Source organism: Macrobrachium nipponense, chromosome 33 (assembly GCF_015104395.2).
Source record: "Macrobrachium nipponense isolate FS-2020 chromosome 33, ASM1510439v2, whole genome shotgun sequence".
Lineage (NCBI taxonomy): Eukaryota > Metazoa > Arthropoda > Malacostraca > Decapoda > Palaemonidae > Macrobrachium > Macrobrachium nipponense.
In genome coordinates, this window is record NC_087219.1 from 41,094,119 (window position 1) to 41,111,421 (window position 17,303).

Consider the following 17,303-nt stretch of genomic DNA (forward strand, 5'->3'; position numbering starts at 1 on the left):
GTTATTTTCCTTTGCCAATCAACTGCTCCCAATTTTGTAAAGGTCGAAGCCATTGAAAGTATCAACTGATAGCGAGCAAAACAGGTCATGGTTCTTGTAAAAGAGATATGCGTACATATTTACAGGTTTAAATGACCTTGGTAATTTTTTTCTTTTAGAATTCTATGCAATACTTATAATTAAAAACCGTTTAAATGACGTGCTTAAGTCCGTGCACTTGAGAACACCATAAAATCCACGCCAAGAAGTGAAGAAAGTTGGTGAAGCCCACCCAGACTTGGAACGAGTACTTTCGTAGATTATTCTACATTTTCAAGTTCACACTGAGTACAAAATATAGTTTACAGAGATTTATATACAAAAGTCAGTAGTGGTGGGCGGGTTTAACAACCGAATAGTTTTTTTAATTAAATTTCTTTTTTGTTTAAAATTCTTCATAATATTCACACTTAATCACTACATTGTTTTGTATTTCATTTCATCTTTCATTGTAAATTGAATAAATAACTTAGCTTGATGCTGGGAATGTAACAAGAATTAGAAATATCATATTTTACGGCAGTTTATTTTTTTACCTATTTTATCTTGATCATTACAGACCATGAAAAGATTTTGTGATATATGAAAATACAAACATTTATCAAATTTTGAGAAAAGAAAAAAGAAAGAGGCAGTTTCTTTCAGCGATTCCCAAAACACCAAAATAACAAAATAAAAAATTTAATTTATTTTTTGCAAATAGGACCCTGTTGATGAAGAAGAAAAAAGCCATCATAGTAAATTCACATTATAAAGAGAATGCATACTAGAGAAACCTTATCTATGCACACTTGATAAACAAGTTTTAAGATCATTTAGTAGAAGGCCCTCAAGAAATTTCCAATATATATATAAGGGAATTTACCTATATATATTATATATATATATATATATATATATATATATATATATATATATATATATATATATGTGTGTGTGTGTGTGTGTGTGTGTGTGTGTGTGTGTGTGTGTATGATAGTTGCACACACGCTCTGACAGATGTTCTCTCACAAAGACAGTTTCTCTCTCTCTCAATGTTTTTTTAAGCACGCCCATTAACACGCACACCACACGCACACCACACACCCACCCAAACCTACATGTATACGTATATATATATATATCTATATATATATATATATATATATATATATATAGAGAGAGAGAGAGAGAGAGAGAGAGAGAGAAGAGAGAGAGAGAGAGAGAGAGAGAGTTACTGTAATAATAAGAAAGTTGAATGTTATCAATGTTGCATTACACGCGCTTGCGCACTTGCAGTAGTGGGGGTCACGGACTGAAATTAATGTGCGTCTATAAATATATAATATATATATATATATATATATATATATATATAGATATAGATAGATAGATAGACGCACATTAATTTCAGTCAATGACTCCCACTACTGCAAGTGCGTGGAAATGCAACATCGAGCAAAGCTGAATATAATAAGGGTTAGCAAATAGTCGTAAACCGTGTTAAGAAGCTTTACTTCAAAATCATAAAATGGCGCAACAAAATTTGACGGTCATGATATTACTGAATACCGAAATACGTGAACAAGAGAAAAAGTCGTATTTATTCATTCCATAAAAATGCTTAATTCGAAGCATAAAGAAAACTGGGGTATCAAGTGTAATGGCCATTATATTACTGAATGCCAAAGTTCGTGAAAAGGGAATAATTGTTTTTATTTATTTTTATTTACTTATTTCATGAATTGTTTTGATCTGACGTAACCATATAATAAAATTAATTTATTGCATGTTTATAATAAATCACAAAACATGAAATAGGAAAAAATTTATTTATTCATTTATTTATTTGTATATTTATTTATTTATTTATTTCATAAAAATGCTTTGATTTAATGTAAACGTACAATAAAATTCATACAATAAAATTTATTTGATTGTATATTTATAATAAAGAACAAAGTATGAAAAAGAAAAAAAAATTATTTTTTTATTTTTTTATATTTTTTATTTCATAAAAAAACTGCTTTGATCTATAGTAAACAATACAATAAAATCTGTTTTATTGTATGTTTATAATAAATAACAAAAAAACATGAAATTGGAAAAAAATTATTTATTTATTTCATAAAATGCTTTGATTTACAATGTAAACACACAGCAAAATTGAATTTATTGTATGTTCATAATAAATAGCAAAACATGAAATATGAAAAAACATTTCTTTATTTATTTTATTCATTTCATAAAAATGCTTGATCTTAATGTATAAGCTTACAATAAGAATTCTTTTATTCCATAAAAATGCATAAACCTCATTTAAAAATACAATGAAATCCTGACAATTGACATAAGGGGTCAGTCTTCTCTCTTGCAATAACACCCCTGAATAAAACACAAGTCCATTACGCTGACCTTTTTTTTTTTTTTTTGACCTATTCTCGGAGGCTGAACTTGACCTTTCCCTGTCGGTCACCTTTGACCCCTCGAGGAAATAGTACGGCCAGAGTCTGATGATTTGCATCGGGCAAAGGTCAACGGAAAAGTCAATTGATTTTTTTTTAAAGATAATTCATTTTTGATAAGCTGGTTTTTTTTAATTCAAGATTTGAAAGAAATTATAATAGAGAATTCGATTTATTTTCTTGTTTCATTTTAAAATAATTTTATTTGATACGATAATTTTTTATTATTTTGTTCTAAATTTTACAACAGGACCTGAACGGAATTATAACTAATATTCGATCTATTTTTCTTATTTCATTTGAAAATAATTTAATTTTGATGAGCTGAATTGAAAGGAACTAAAATAAAAATTCGATTGAGTTTTATTTCATTTTAAAATAATTTCCCGTTTATTAGCTAATTTTTTTACGAATCAGTTCTAAATTCAAAAGGACCTGAACGGAATTATAATAAAAATCGGTTAATTCATTATTTAATCTAAAAACTATTTTATTTACATAAGCTGATCTGAGATTTTATTATTTTGTTATAAATTTAACAGGACCGGCACAGAACTAAATTAAAAATAATATTAAAAATATTTTATTTAACTTATTTTAACTCCTCTTAAACTGAATCAAGTCAGGTTTTAGTTCAAATATAAATTTTTTGAAACGAAAACTTTTAGGATTTAAACTGGAAACAAACCTGTCGTAAAATTATCTTATTTAATCTTGATCATTGAAGCTTTGCTGAATTAAATTTAATGGACTGAAATTTTATTGAACTGCGATTGAACTGCATATTTAACTAAATCTAAAAAAAACAAGAACCTCATATTAAGCTGAAATGAACCTGTACCCCGTTTGGAATGAACAGTAATTTAAAAAAAAAAATTAAGGGGAAAAATCCACAGTTATGTATACGTACATATAATATACATAAGTGTGTATTTTTTTCATATTATACTTTTATTCAGTCTTAATATTTACAATCAATTTTACCCCTTTCGTCTATGACCTTTAATACCGTCTTTCACACATGAGCTTTCTGCTTACTGGAGGTTTGTTATAATAATAATAATAATAATAATAATAATAATAATAATAATAATAATAATAATAATAATAACTAATATGAAGGTAGGAGACCCTCTCTCAAACATGTTTTGTCAAAGAGGTTGGCATCATCAGTGGGATTGGTTTTATATATGGTCTTTTCAATTCTTCTTATTATTCTCTTCTCACCAGGGCTGATTTTTTTGCTAATAACTGGCCGATGTTCATACTCTGGTTAAGGTAATGTCTTATGATAATAATAATAATAATAATAATAATAATAATAATAATAATAATAATAATAATAATAATAATAATAGAGACGTCAGACGGTATATTAATATTAATTATTCGTAATTCCTGCTCGTTTTTCATGTGTCAATAATTTCAATTCTGGAGAAACAAATCCACTGTTCTGTATATGTAGTAGTATTTAGAGACAAATCTGAAGAGAGAGCTTTCGGGAAACTGTTCGACTGCCATTCTCAATCTCAAGTTTCAGTTGAAAATGGGAATCGAAAAGTTTTCTGAAAGCTTTCCGGTGCAGGTTTATCTTTAAATAATATATGTACATATGTAATAATTACATTATCATATACAGATAAATTCCATATCTGTAAATAAACCCACGACCTAAGGGGTCATCGGTGAATTAGGAGCGCCCTACGTGACCATAAATAAGACACAAGATGTGAAAACTGGAGGACCACGCTGTGCAATGCTTGCAGTAGCCTGGTTTGCGTTTGCATGTCTAATCATTTATGTAGTTTGTCAACAATCACAACACCTTCCATGGGAAGCGGTTGACCCGTTAACCCGCAGCGGAAAACTCATGACTTCCTGAGCCAGCAGACTACGTATTCATTTTGTTCTAATTATTATATCTCTGAGATAGCTAATGTTCCGCTATCGAACGCGATGCCCTGTATTGTTAGTTCTCTTCTAGTTACTCAACGGAGCGGTCACCCGACTAAACCATCTCTCTACTCTAGTGATGGAGCCAAGAAATAAAGTTGTTAAAATGTATACTTCCTCCGTTTGAGTCATCTCCCTTATTCTAAAGAAGAATCAACTCTACTAGATATCACGCAGACGAGAAGGGAAGTAGAACCAACAATGCTTACGAAACAACATTCGTAAGAAAAGAACATACAATCTGTCGCTGTCTCACACCATTATACTAAGTGGACAAGCGGGAGATAAGACATATACGTAGCTGGAATGATTTCTCCAGAACTGAAATAGTTAACACGTATATGGAATACAAAGCAGAATTACGATTAATTAATATTATCACCATATCATTTGACTTCTTTATTTATTATTTTTTTTTTTTTTTTTTATCACAGTGATCCTATTCGACTGGTTGGTTTTATAGTGTGGGGTTCTGGGTTGCGATCCTTCCTCCGTAGGAGTCCAACACTTTACTTAAAATGTGCGCTGTTTCCAGGAACACACCTCTTCGGCATGAGTTCTGGAGCTACTTCAGCATCAATTTGTTCTAGGTTCCTTTTCAGGGATCTTGGGAATCGTGCCCTAGTGTCCTCATGATTATAGATACAATTTCCACTGGCATATCCATATCCTTGTTATATTTTCAGGTCTTGATACTTATCAATTTTTTTTTCTTTCTTTCTCATACTACGCTGGTGTCCCATGGTATTGCGACATCGATGAGTGATACTTTCTTCTTGATTTTGTCCAATCAGCGTCACGTCTGGTCTATTTGCACTTACCACCTTATCTGTCTCATACCATAGTCCCAGAGGATCTTTGCCTGATCGTTTTCTATCACTCCTTCAGGTTGGTGCTCGTACCATTTATTACTGCAAGGTAGCTGGTGTTTTCTTGCACAGGCTCCAGTTGAGTGCTTTTATTATTATCATTTATATTATTATTATTATTATTATTATTATTATTATTATTATTATAAACCTCCAGTAAGCAGAAAGCCCATAATGAAAAAACGGGATAAAAAAAAATCAAAGACCAAATGAGTAAAATGATCGTATTACGACTGAATAAGTCAAATATATATATATATATATATATATATATATATATATATATATATATATAATATATATATATATATCAATCCAATAACACGATACAGACAATGAAAGAAAATATTTAATAAAAGAAATAAAATATATAAATTATTTGCATACATTATCTACAGTCCTTTTGGCTTCAAGAGGTGCTACCATTGCGGTATTCAGCCAACTTTCTTTTGAAGGCTGGTCACACCCATCCAGATAATGATCACATACAACAAGGCTACACATTCTGATCGAAACACCATCCGCATAGTAGCGAAAGTCCTTGAGATATTGAATTGCATGCATGAATGCTAAAAGTTACTGGAGCTCTGCAAAAAAGGTCAGGTGGCCCTTGTTATCAGGGAACAGGTATTTCTGTCAAATCTGCAATAGGGCAGCTTTAACAAAAGCTGAAGCTGACAACCTTGAAACAAATTTTGAATAAAGAGTAAAATGGGGAAAATGCATCAGAAATAAGAGGAAAAACTGGTATTGTCCAGTTCGATCTGATTTGTAAAATCTTGTCAAGTTCAATGACCCAATTAGCAATTGAGGAATTTGACATCTCAATTTTGGCAGGCCTTTAGAATATAATTTGGTGCATTTTTCAGGTTTTTGTCAACGTTTCATGATATTCTGTTACTTCTGATATCTCTTCTTTTAACAAGGAGACATTCTGTTCTATTGAAGTTTGCTAATGCTAGCGGCCTTATTTTGCTGGCTCCATAAGTTATGTATATCTTAGTTGAACCAGACCACTGAGCTGATTAACAGCTCTCCTAGGGCTGGCCCGAGGTATTAGATTTTTATTTCGGTAGATAGGAACCAATTAGTTACTTAGCAACGGGACCTACAGCTTATTGTGGGATCCGAAGCACATTATATCGAGGAATGGATTATTAATAAATTCGTCGTCCTCATTAAAGTTCCAAAATGTCCAAGAGGTAGTAGGGCTTAATGGTGCTAAAAATTTGGACAGATGCTGACAAAGAGAAAGTGAGAAGGAAGGTGAGAAAACGCACCAAAATATTTAGCAAGTTTCGATCGTTTCTTATGATTATTAATAATTGATAATGTCCTAACGATTATTAATAATTGATTATGTCCTTATGATTATTAGCAAGACGAAAACATATTACGTCATCTGCGTTTGCGTATGTGGATGAACAAGGCTCCCTTGTGTTCCTCATGGGGGCTGCTTTAAGACGATAAAAAATCAGCTTAACTAAGGCATTCTCATGATGTGAATAACAACCTTCTCTAGAGGCTTATAAGCATTTACTCTTTCTCTCTGTCTTACGTACGTTTCAAAATGAAAAATTACGCTACTTAACACATGTTATCTTTAAATTTGGGAATCTGAACACAAAAACATACATTGCATAACATGATACACAGGTTCTGAGGGGAATTCATTGTATTACCAAAATTATAATTGCATTACAAAACTTACATCATAAGATTCCTCCACACAGAAGATTAGTTATCCCGGTGTTGAATAACTAAAAAAAAAGCTCATTAATGAAAGGGTCCTGTACAACGTTTACAAATACGATCGTCTTTTTCTATACACGTCTACCACGTTTCTTAAAATTTATACATTAGCACATTTCTGAAAAAAATTATAGGATCAAGTTCATACATGCCTGGACTGATAGTCACGTTATGACCAAAACTTTCTTTGATAAAACTAGACTCAATGATAGCTATCGTTTTTCTTCCTGCCCAGTTGATTGTTTGAGTGTTCTTATTACAAAAAAATTCCACTCTTTACCTGTCCTAATCTTAAACATCTTTTATGCTGTTCTATTCTCCTTCCCAGCGTTTTTCCAGTCTGACCAATATAGAAGTCATGACATTTCAAATACATAATCTTTATATATATATATATATATATAATATATATATATATATATATATATATATATATATAATTGTTACGTATATAGGGCCTTGAGAAGAAGCTAGATACGTAAACGGAAGTAATTGAGGGATTTCAAGAGGGAATTGCTTTAACTTACCGTAAACTGATGGTTATTATTAGTTTCTTTAGAGGGAAGGTCGCCAGAAAACTCAGCTCTACTTAACAGTTATTTATTTACAAAAAGGCCCGTGCTGGGCTGGAGAAAAGGTAAATGATATTGGCCCCCACGTTGGGGCTTATAATCTCATTCAATTCAAGCTGATTTTCATTCACTTTGGGTAATGCACACTTGCGGGCAGAGACGGCACGTGACTCATGGAATCTGGAAAAGAATCCCAGATTAAACGAGATAAAAGAAAAAATTACTTCTTGCTTTGATTAATTAATTCTCTAATACTGAGGAGAAGGAACTTTTAAGGTTTCTCTGAAGTATGCAATGACTCCATTGGTCTGGGACGATCACACAAGGGGAAGCATGCGGCCATGAGGCAGTGAGAGGGAACAAAAGGGATGATTCCTTTTGTTGCGGAAATGGAAATTGAATTGGAGAATGAGGATCACAATGATAATAGGTTGGGAGAGACTGGCAATATGCTGTTCCACAAGACGTACTGGATGTCGTGTTACAGTGGCTCTTATGGAGAAAAGCATGGCCCCTTTGTCTGAGGCCTGGGTCATCGGCGCGCCACTCACACCCTGGGTAGGCCTAACAGGAAGGCAGGTAATTTGACCTCTGTCCGAGATCACGTCTCGCAGCCGACTGAGAGAGAATTCAGTTGGGTTGCTTGGGGGTTGGAGGTCAGCTTAACCCCCCACGATCAAGGCAAATCCTGGAAAACAAGCATACAGCCTAGCATACGGGGGTCACAGGAAAGAGAGCTTAAGGTATAGGTCTAAGAAGTACCAATCTGCCTACACCCTTCCCTTTTGAGATACGTCCCTACAGCTGATAAAAGACTCTTTTCCCCCAACTGGGGAACTTCCTATCTCTAGCTGGCGGGTTTTGGGTTTCCCGCGGTTACTAAAAATCAGCTGATATTCTAAAGAAATGGCTGCTGCCGTTTTCCAAATCAAATTATTTAGTTAATTGCGGGGTAGACGAACGATCTATAAACGTCACAGCTCCCCCTGTTAAGAAGGCATTCACTCCCTTTCGGGTGTGAAGGTCTTGGCTTAAATAAATTGATCGTCTCGACTACCCCGTTCTCCTATTCCAATTTGAAGTTTTTTTTTTTTGAGCAGGAATACAGCTAACTACAGTGGCCTACCTAACTTATAGGCAAAGATGCTAAGTGTACTAAACTTAATATAGTGATGTAGTCTAGCCTAATAAATAACTACGGGTTGTCTTGTGACGACAGTCTACTCTACCCCTAGATAAGGTTACTTGAAAATTCTACTTGCTACTAACCTAATGCCCTGGTACTAAATCATTAGCCTAACCTACTCAATACATTTAAATGAAGACGCAATCATTCCAGAGTGTGGTACGCACAGCAGTAGTTCAGCGACGGAATTGTAAAAATACATGATAAGAGGTAATGATGCTTGGGGATGATGAGTGGTTAGTTGACCAGGAGGGAAATGCAATGAGGTAGTTATATTTAAGTGAGGGTTAGTATTACAATGGCTAGGGGTTAGAGGGTTAGTGCTACTGGCAGATGATCAGGCTGGCTACCTTCCTCTGGGTAGGTGCCAGGATCATTCTGCAAATGAATGCGACACTACCTCGGGCACAGGTGTCAAGGAGAGCATGTGGCTCTTTTTGTTAATATGTTAATTACGTCCCTTCTTCTTCTTCTTATTCCTCCAGGACCTGGCTATACCAGTCATAGGAGTAGACGGATTTTGGCAACGACTCTGGGGTAAGGCCAGAAACGCCGGCAGGAGCAGAGGCAGTGGTAGCCTGAGGGATTTCAGGAGAACACCCATACTTCGGTATCTGCAGCAACCGTCGTAGAGGTGGAACCTACTGCAGGGGAGGCCCTCACTCCGGCTGCTGCGACAGCCGTCGTAAGGGGAAAACTCCAGGCTGACTCCTGGTCGGGCAGTTCCTGGCTTTCCAGAGGAGGTGAGAATGTTAGGTCTGCCGGAGGTTCATCCTCGGGCGACAGTGGTGAGGGTGAAGAAGACTCATGGACTTTGGATTGGCCATGGGCTGCGGTAAGCTCCATGCCTGTTGGAAGATCTCCTGTAGGAGGATCCTTGGTTAGGTTAGGCGCCGGCGCTAGCTCGGGGCCAGGCGCAGAGGTCAAGTTCGGTGGTGGCTCTACGTCCAGGCTGGACGGAGCTTGGCACTGCTCAGTGCTGCCAAGTGGTACTGGCAGAGAGTTGAGGTCGACTGGACCTGTGGCGGGTACCGGAGGTGCAATACCTCTCAGCGTGCCCTTGGTTATGGGAGACAGAGGGTCCTGTCTCTTTTGGAAGGCTAAGCCTTGTGGGACTTGGACAGTGTCCGCTGCACATAACTTGCTAGGGCACCTAGGCCAATTTGTGGAGTGCCCTATTACGTTACAGGTCTTGCAACGGAACTGTGAATGGTCAATCTCCCTCCTTGGTAACGGGGAGACTGTTGGTGGATGTACTTCCTAGAGGAAGTAGAATTTCGGTGACTCCTTGCTTTGGAGTGAATTGACATGGGGTTAGGACCCCTAGGCTTTTTGAATTGTGAGGGAGACTTCATGTCTTGCCCTAGGAGGAGGTCGTAACCTCCTGGGATGTAGCTTGCAACTGCAAGAGTACATTCTTTGGAGAAGTAGGTCTAGTGACCCTCAATTGGACGGTCGGAAGGATCAGTTTAATGTGATGATACCTTCAATGGTGATCAATCGACGTCTATCAACATTAGCCCCTCGGGGAATTCTGTCTTCCCGTATCAGGGAGACTTGAGCGCCAGAGTCGTCGTAGGCTCTGACGTGGCTTGGCTGATAATGACTTTGGAGGGGTGCGACGGTTATAGGGCCCTTAGCTGGGGGTCCTAGAGAAGAAGGATTAGTAATGGCCATTGCGACGGCAGGAATATTGTGGTTCGCGCACCCTCCATAGTTGGCAGACATGTGACCCTTGCGGCCACAGTCTCGGCAGAACTTGTTCCAGAACCTCTTCCGTGGCACTGGATGATAAGGCCGAGATGGCCCCACAGGTTGCGAATCTGCGGAGTCACCAAGGCTGGCAGTGTGCTCTGGCACAGGTGAAGAGTCCTCTCTGGCAGTGATGTGACGTGGGGAGGTTAAGGGAACCTCCGTTGAATCACCCTCGGAAGCAATTTCGGGGTTAACTGGTGGGCTTACCTCTTCCAAAAGGGAGGAGGTAGGCGGTAAAAAGGTAAAAGGCTGGCAGGATGCGGCAGGAATTTCTATCTCCGGCACTGGATAGGACCAGGCTCGCAAATCGAAAGGATGTCAGGCTGACCAGACGGACGGCGGGAACTAAGAGAGACAGTGGGTGCAGGGCTGGAAGCTGGCAGAGTGGCTTGAGCTAGGATACTCTCCTACGGGCCTTCTCCCGCTTGATGTAGAGTTCCTTCTCCTTGAGAGCGAGCTCATGCTTTCGCTCCTCTTTCCCTTGCCTTCCTTTCGGCTTCTCTTTCTTTTCTCTCTGCTTCTCCGGCTTTTCTCTGGTTTTTCCCTTTCTTCTTTTCTTGCAGGCGCGCGGCAGCCTGCTGCGCCTTTATCCACTGGTCTAGTGCTGGTCCAGTGTAACCAGCCTCCTTGCCCAGAGTTATGAGGACTCGGAGCCTCTCGAGCTCTACGGCAAAGAAGTCGCGGGAAGCAGGGGAAGACATTTCCCTTAGGCTGCAGTAGAGGCTCTGATGAAAATGAAAATAATGGCCAGGAAGGGTACGGAATGGAATAGGAGTGCCTACTGTGGAAAGTGGCACTCACTTGGAAAGGTGTTCTGCGACGTGGTAGAGAAAAAGTCTGAGAAGACTGGGTGCTCTGTGGCACTTGGGAAGTGTCCCGTAAGTTGGTGGCACTCTGGATTGGCACCTTCTAAAGAGGTGATAAAATCAAATGGAGTGTACGGCGTACGTCACACTTAAGGGACGTTCCTAAGTTGGGAGACCTGGAATGGGCTATCTGTAGGTCCCAATACAGGGCAACGGCACTTATGAGGAGGCGTTCCTTGGTTCAGTGATCCAAAATGGTGGATACTCTATAATGAATGAGCGTTCCGTAGGACGGACATGCAGGTATAGGGCTACCTGTACGTCTGTACAGGTGCGCGGCACTTATGAGGAGGCGTTCCTTGGGCAGCACTAGTAGTGCTGGTATTGCGGCACTTTGGGGAGGCGTTCCCTTAGGATGGTCCGAAAGATCACTGATCCTCGTACACGGACATTAATGAATTGGGTGTTCCGTAAGGACGGACACGCAGGTTTGTCAGCACTTAGGGCTGGTATTGCGGCACTTCTGGGAGGCGTTCCCTTGTTGAGTGTTCCGAAGGATCACTGACCCTTGTACACCGGACACACTAATTATTGGGCGTTCCGTAAGGACGGACACGCAGGTTTAATGGCTACCTGTACGGCCTGTACAGGTGCAATGGCACTTATGGAGGCTGGAGCACTGGTATCGTGCTGGTGTGTCCTGGACACTACATGCAGTATACTTAAATATACTGAAGTGAAATGGCACTGCTCATGGCAGAGGGTAATAGTGGAGGAGAGAAAGTAAAAGGTGGGAGTACTTCAGCAGCCAGTCGATGGACAGTGTCAAGAATTAGTGGCACTGTAAAATGGTAAGACCTGACGTGCACTGGTGGTGGCCAGTCCTAAACTGGTAACGACTTCCCTGTCTGGAAGTAATGAATTGGCGTGGCACACTGTGCGAATTGTGCTTGCGGTATACGCAAGTCTTTTGTGATAAAAAATGAAAAAGACCACTCGGGCAACGACAGGTAATGGAAATTTTAGGAATGCTCAGTCCCCTCGCTGAAGTACTCGGTAAATGAAATAAATAAATGCTTGCAAACTGCAATGGACACAGGCGCGTACGTATCACGCTGTGTAAATGAAAGACACAAGAGACTAAATAATGTTAATTCTGCATGCTATAATTAATGGTAAGATGTAGTACTCTTGGCTTCGTGAATACTGTGTTCTGGTTTTCTCTCTCTCTCTCTCTCTCTCTCTCTCTCGGAGAGGGTGAAAAATGATATATGAATGAACTCCCTTATATTTGAATTGAACTACTAATGTTAGTTTAATATGACGCAACTTGCGTTAAATGATTTACTTACGTTAACGTTTTTAATGAAAGAATTGCTTTTAGATAACGTTTTATGAAAATGATAACGCGCTCGTGGTGTGGAACGATTTTTACGTTAAGGTATTTAGGCGGGCTCTTGCGCTTATGAAATGATTTGCGTTTGCAATAAATGAATTTACAAAGAACGCCGTTTTACCGTTTAACAATTCTTTTGCAAAGTGGACTCTACTTTTAAGAGATTTACGTTAACTTTACGTAAGGACAAGTGAAAAAAGAAAATTACGGTAAGGATTTGAAAACGGATGTTAGCCAAAACAATTTGGTAAATGAGGTTACAGTTAAGTGAACAAATTGAAATTTTTCGCTCAGCCGCGAAGCGAAAGTGAGCGATGCGAGGTGAAACACCACGGAGGCAGAGGAGGAAGGAGCGGGTTTAGCATACCACGGGTCTTGCTAGACAGTTGATGTGCGGGAATCAGCTTGAATTCTCTTGTAAATGCGACAAGGCAAGTTTACAACACAAAATTACTACTTCTTATTTAAGGCGAAGGCAGAACTAAGGTTAATTTCTCTGGCAGAACGATAGCATACTCATACAGGACAATTGATATTACTTTACGGTTAAAACAACGTTCGGACTTACGCTTACTTTGCTTAAATTGGTTCTTTAGATAATGTTGAAAAGAAGGAAACAAAACCATGGCTGCCGATGGTTGAATGAGACGAAGGTTGGTTAGAGCAGCCATCCGCGCAGGCGCAGATGAATGCCTCTAAGGCTGAATTTAAGCGGAGAGGTAGCGAGGGTTACCAAACGCTTGGAATGAAGACTAAGTTAAAAAAAATGGATTCACCATAACCTATATCAACAGACAAAAGAATTGTACACTTCTTTTGCCAGTAACTATTAGTAAAACAACTCCTAACTAGCTAGGCTTTCAATAAAACACAGCAATAAAACCCATGGCAAAGCACTTCCTAGTTTTGATATCTTGGTTCTTTTCTGGCATCTATTCTACACAACGTGCTAATGTCTAGGTACCGACGATGGGACAGCACAAATAAAGTTAAACAGAGAAATTCGCGGGGGCAAATTGTTTGCTCGCCAGCTTAAAAATAAACGGCTCTGGCCCAGTTTCGCCAGTTACAAATTATAAGATTTACTACCTACGCATTTGTTCTTAATTTAACAAACTAACTTTCTACAATAAACAAAAATACTTTGAAACGTACCATTAAGCTAACCATTCGGTTATTAAGAATAATCAATTTTAATAAGAATGGAATACCTTACCGTGCAGTCCGTGAGGGGTCTTCTTTCCCTGCAAGTGTGCTTGATTTCACTGTTTTGTTAAAATAATTTACCAGTTTAAACATTTTACAACGGATAACGCGATTTACAAGCTATTTTTTTTTTTTAAGCAAGCTAAGGTTCATTATCCGAGGCGAAGGGCCTCGACAAGTTTAACGTATATAGGGGCCTTGAGAAGAAGCTAGATACCGTAAACGGAAAGGACACAAGTAATGCGGAGGGATTTCAAGAGGGAATTGCTTTAATTTAAACTTACCGGTAAACTGGATGGTTATTATTAGTTTTCTTTAGAGGGAAGGTCGCCAGAAAACTCCAGCTCTACTTAAAGCAAGATTTGATTTACAAAAACAAAAAGGCCACCCGTGCTGGGCTGGAGAAAAGGGTAAATGATAATTGGCCCCCACGTTGGGCTTATAATCTTCATTCAATTCAAGCCTGATTTTCATTCACTTCTTTGGGTAATGCGCCTTACACTTGCGCTGGGCAGAGACGGCACGTGACTCCATGGAATTCTGGAAAAGAATCCCAGCATTAACGAGATAAAAGAAAACAAAAATTACTTCTTGCTTTGATTTAATTAATTCTCCTAATACTGGAGGAGAAGGCAACTTTTAAGGTTTTATATGAAGCTATGCAATGACTCCATTCCGCGGTCATGGGACGATCACACAAAGGGGAAGCATGCGGCCATGAGGCTAGATGAGAGGGAACAAAGCGGGTATGAATAATTCCTTTTGTTGCTGGAAATTGAATTGGAGGGAAGAATGAGGATCACAATGACTAATATGGTTGGGAGAGACTGGTCATAATATTTGCTGTTCCACATAAGACGTACCTGGGATGTCGTGTTCAGTGGTCTTCTTTTGGAGGAAAGCATTCGGACCACCCTTTGGTATGGAGGCCGCGGGTCAAACGGCCGGCGCACCTCACAACCCTGGGTAGGACACTAACAGGAAAGGCAGGTAAATTTGACCTCTGTCCGAGAATCAACGTCTCGCAGCCGACTGAGAGAGAGAATTCAGTTGGGTTGCTTGGGTGTTGGGGTTGGAGGTCAGCTTAAACCCCCCACGATCAAGGCAAATACCTGGAAAACAAAAAAAAGCATACAGCCAGCAAGAGGGGTCCACAGGAAAGAGAGCTTAAGGTTAGGCCTAAGGTTAAAAGGTACCAATATGCATACACCCATTCCCATTTTGAGATACCGTCCCCTACAGGCTGATAAAAGACTCTTTTCCCCCAAACCTGGGGCAACTTCCTAATCGCTAGCTGGCGGGGTTTTGGGTTTCCCCGCTGGTTACTTAAAAAATACAGCTGATAATTATAAAGGTAAAGGCTGGCCCGTTTTACCAAATCAAAATAATTATTTAGTCAATTGCGGGGTAGACGAACGATCTATAACGTCACAATATATATATATATATATATATATATATATATATATATATATATATATATATATATATATATATATATATATATGTGGGTGTGTGTGTGTGTGTGTGTGTGTGTGTTAGATTAAACGATTTATTGAGAGATTTTGCAACGTTAACCAAATACCAAATTCCTGTGTTGCTATTTTCGTTGCTGATGACATCAACATCCATCTTCCTCGGCCCTTAAACATCTCATCTGATAATCCGGAAATAGCTTCTGTTAGTCTGTCAGTTTGTTTGTCTCTCTTCCTCACACACAATGGGAATGTTATTTGAAATGTTAAATATTGAACAAGTCTTGAATCATGGGTCTCTCTCTCTCTCTCTAGTTACACTCTTGTTTACTTCTTGAAAATATTTGCATAGCTGTAATGTATAGGTACCTAACCCCCACACCCCCCCTTCTCTCTTTCTCTCTCGCAACGACCTCCTTACTGCCCATCCTTTCACCTTAATGAAACAAATGTGAATGTGTAGCAAACATCACTAATGTGGCGTTTCCGTTTTAAATGCCTGCTCCTTTCTCTCTCTCTCTCTCTCTCTCTCTCTAAAAAAGAAACAGTACGTCATAATCTATATAACTGAAGAAGCATAAGATCTCTCTCTCTCTCTCTCTCTCTCTCTCTGAGAAACATTATTTATATTATTAATATATAACTTGAAGAAGCATAAGATCTCTCTCTCTCTCTCTCTCTCTCTCTCTCTCTCTCTCTCTCTCTCTGTGAGAACCACAACTTACATAATTCATTTTTTTTTTCACTAAAGAGCCGCAAATACGATCTGGCTCTCTCTCTCTCTCTCTCTCTCTCTCTTAGGTTCATTTTAAAATACTACCATTCTCTCTCTTAAGTTTATATTCAAATACTACCATTTTCACGGTAGCATTACTGTTATAAAACAGATATAAATTCCTTGTCTCACCCACCACCTCCCTCACGCATGCGCAGAACTTGCACGTGATGAAATATATATATATTTTTTTGCGTACCTGTCTTTCTCTAAAAAAAAAAAGTAATGGTCACGAACACTTTTCCTCTAAGTACTAGACATTTTTAACGGCGTGAAAAATAAAACAAGAACCACTACTACCGAGAAATAGACGAGAAACGTCACAGAAACGTAGTCATTATTCAATGTTCTTTTCGTGAGAAACATTACTGACTTCAGAATCACGTGACGAACGGAGCTTCAAAAACCGAAAGCTTCTCTCTCCGAGCTGTGACTCGCTGCCCAGGACTCGTACCGTGAGGGAGAAAGTGTCTTGTTCGTACGTCTTTATGTGGTATTACCTAGATTTTTTCTTACTTTCACATAAGAGGAAATTGTTTACAGCCGAGGGACATAACAATCACGCTTTGTGTGACTCGTTATAGCTAGAGCAATGGAGTTCTGTTTAACACAGATACATTGTACATATAACTATAACATGGATACACACAATATATATATATATAACTGTAATATCCATAATGTCCTCTTAACTTCTGTAATTCTTCACGCTTTCTTAATTCGCTTGTCACTACAAAGCCTTGAGATGCAAGCGCAAGATATATGAAGAAATTATGTTGTCGGTAACGCTACCGGACATCATTATTTCTTCATATTTCTTGTAACTTGGATCTCAAGGCTTTGTAGTGACAAGCGAATCCAAAATCCAACACAAGAAAAAAAAAAAAATGGTTCCAGTTATTCCTACGACTGGTGTGAAAGGAAGTCATGGCTTCTCTCTCTTTCGAGAAACATGTCTATAACTGCTTTTTTTTTCCTGGTAAGATTCTACAAGTTTCCTTTCTTGTCCTTTCCATTTCTCCGACGCTATTTGCTTTTTCTTGACTTCAGGTTGTATATTAAGGACATAAGAATA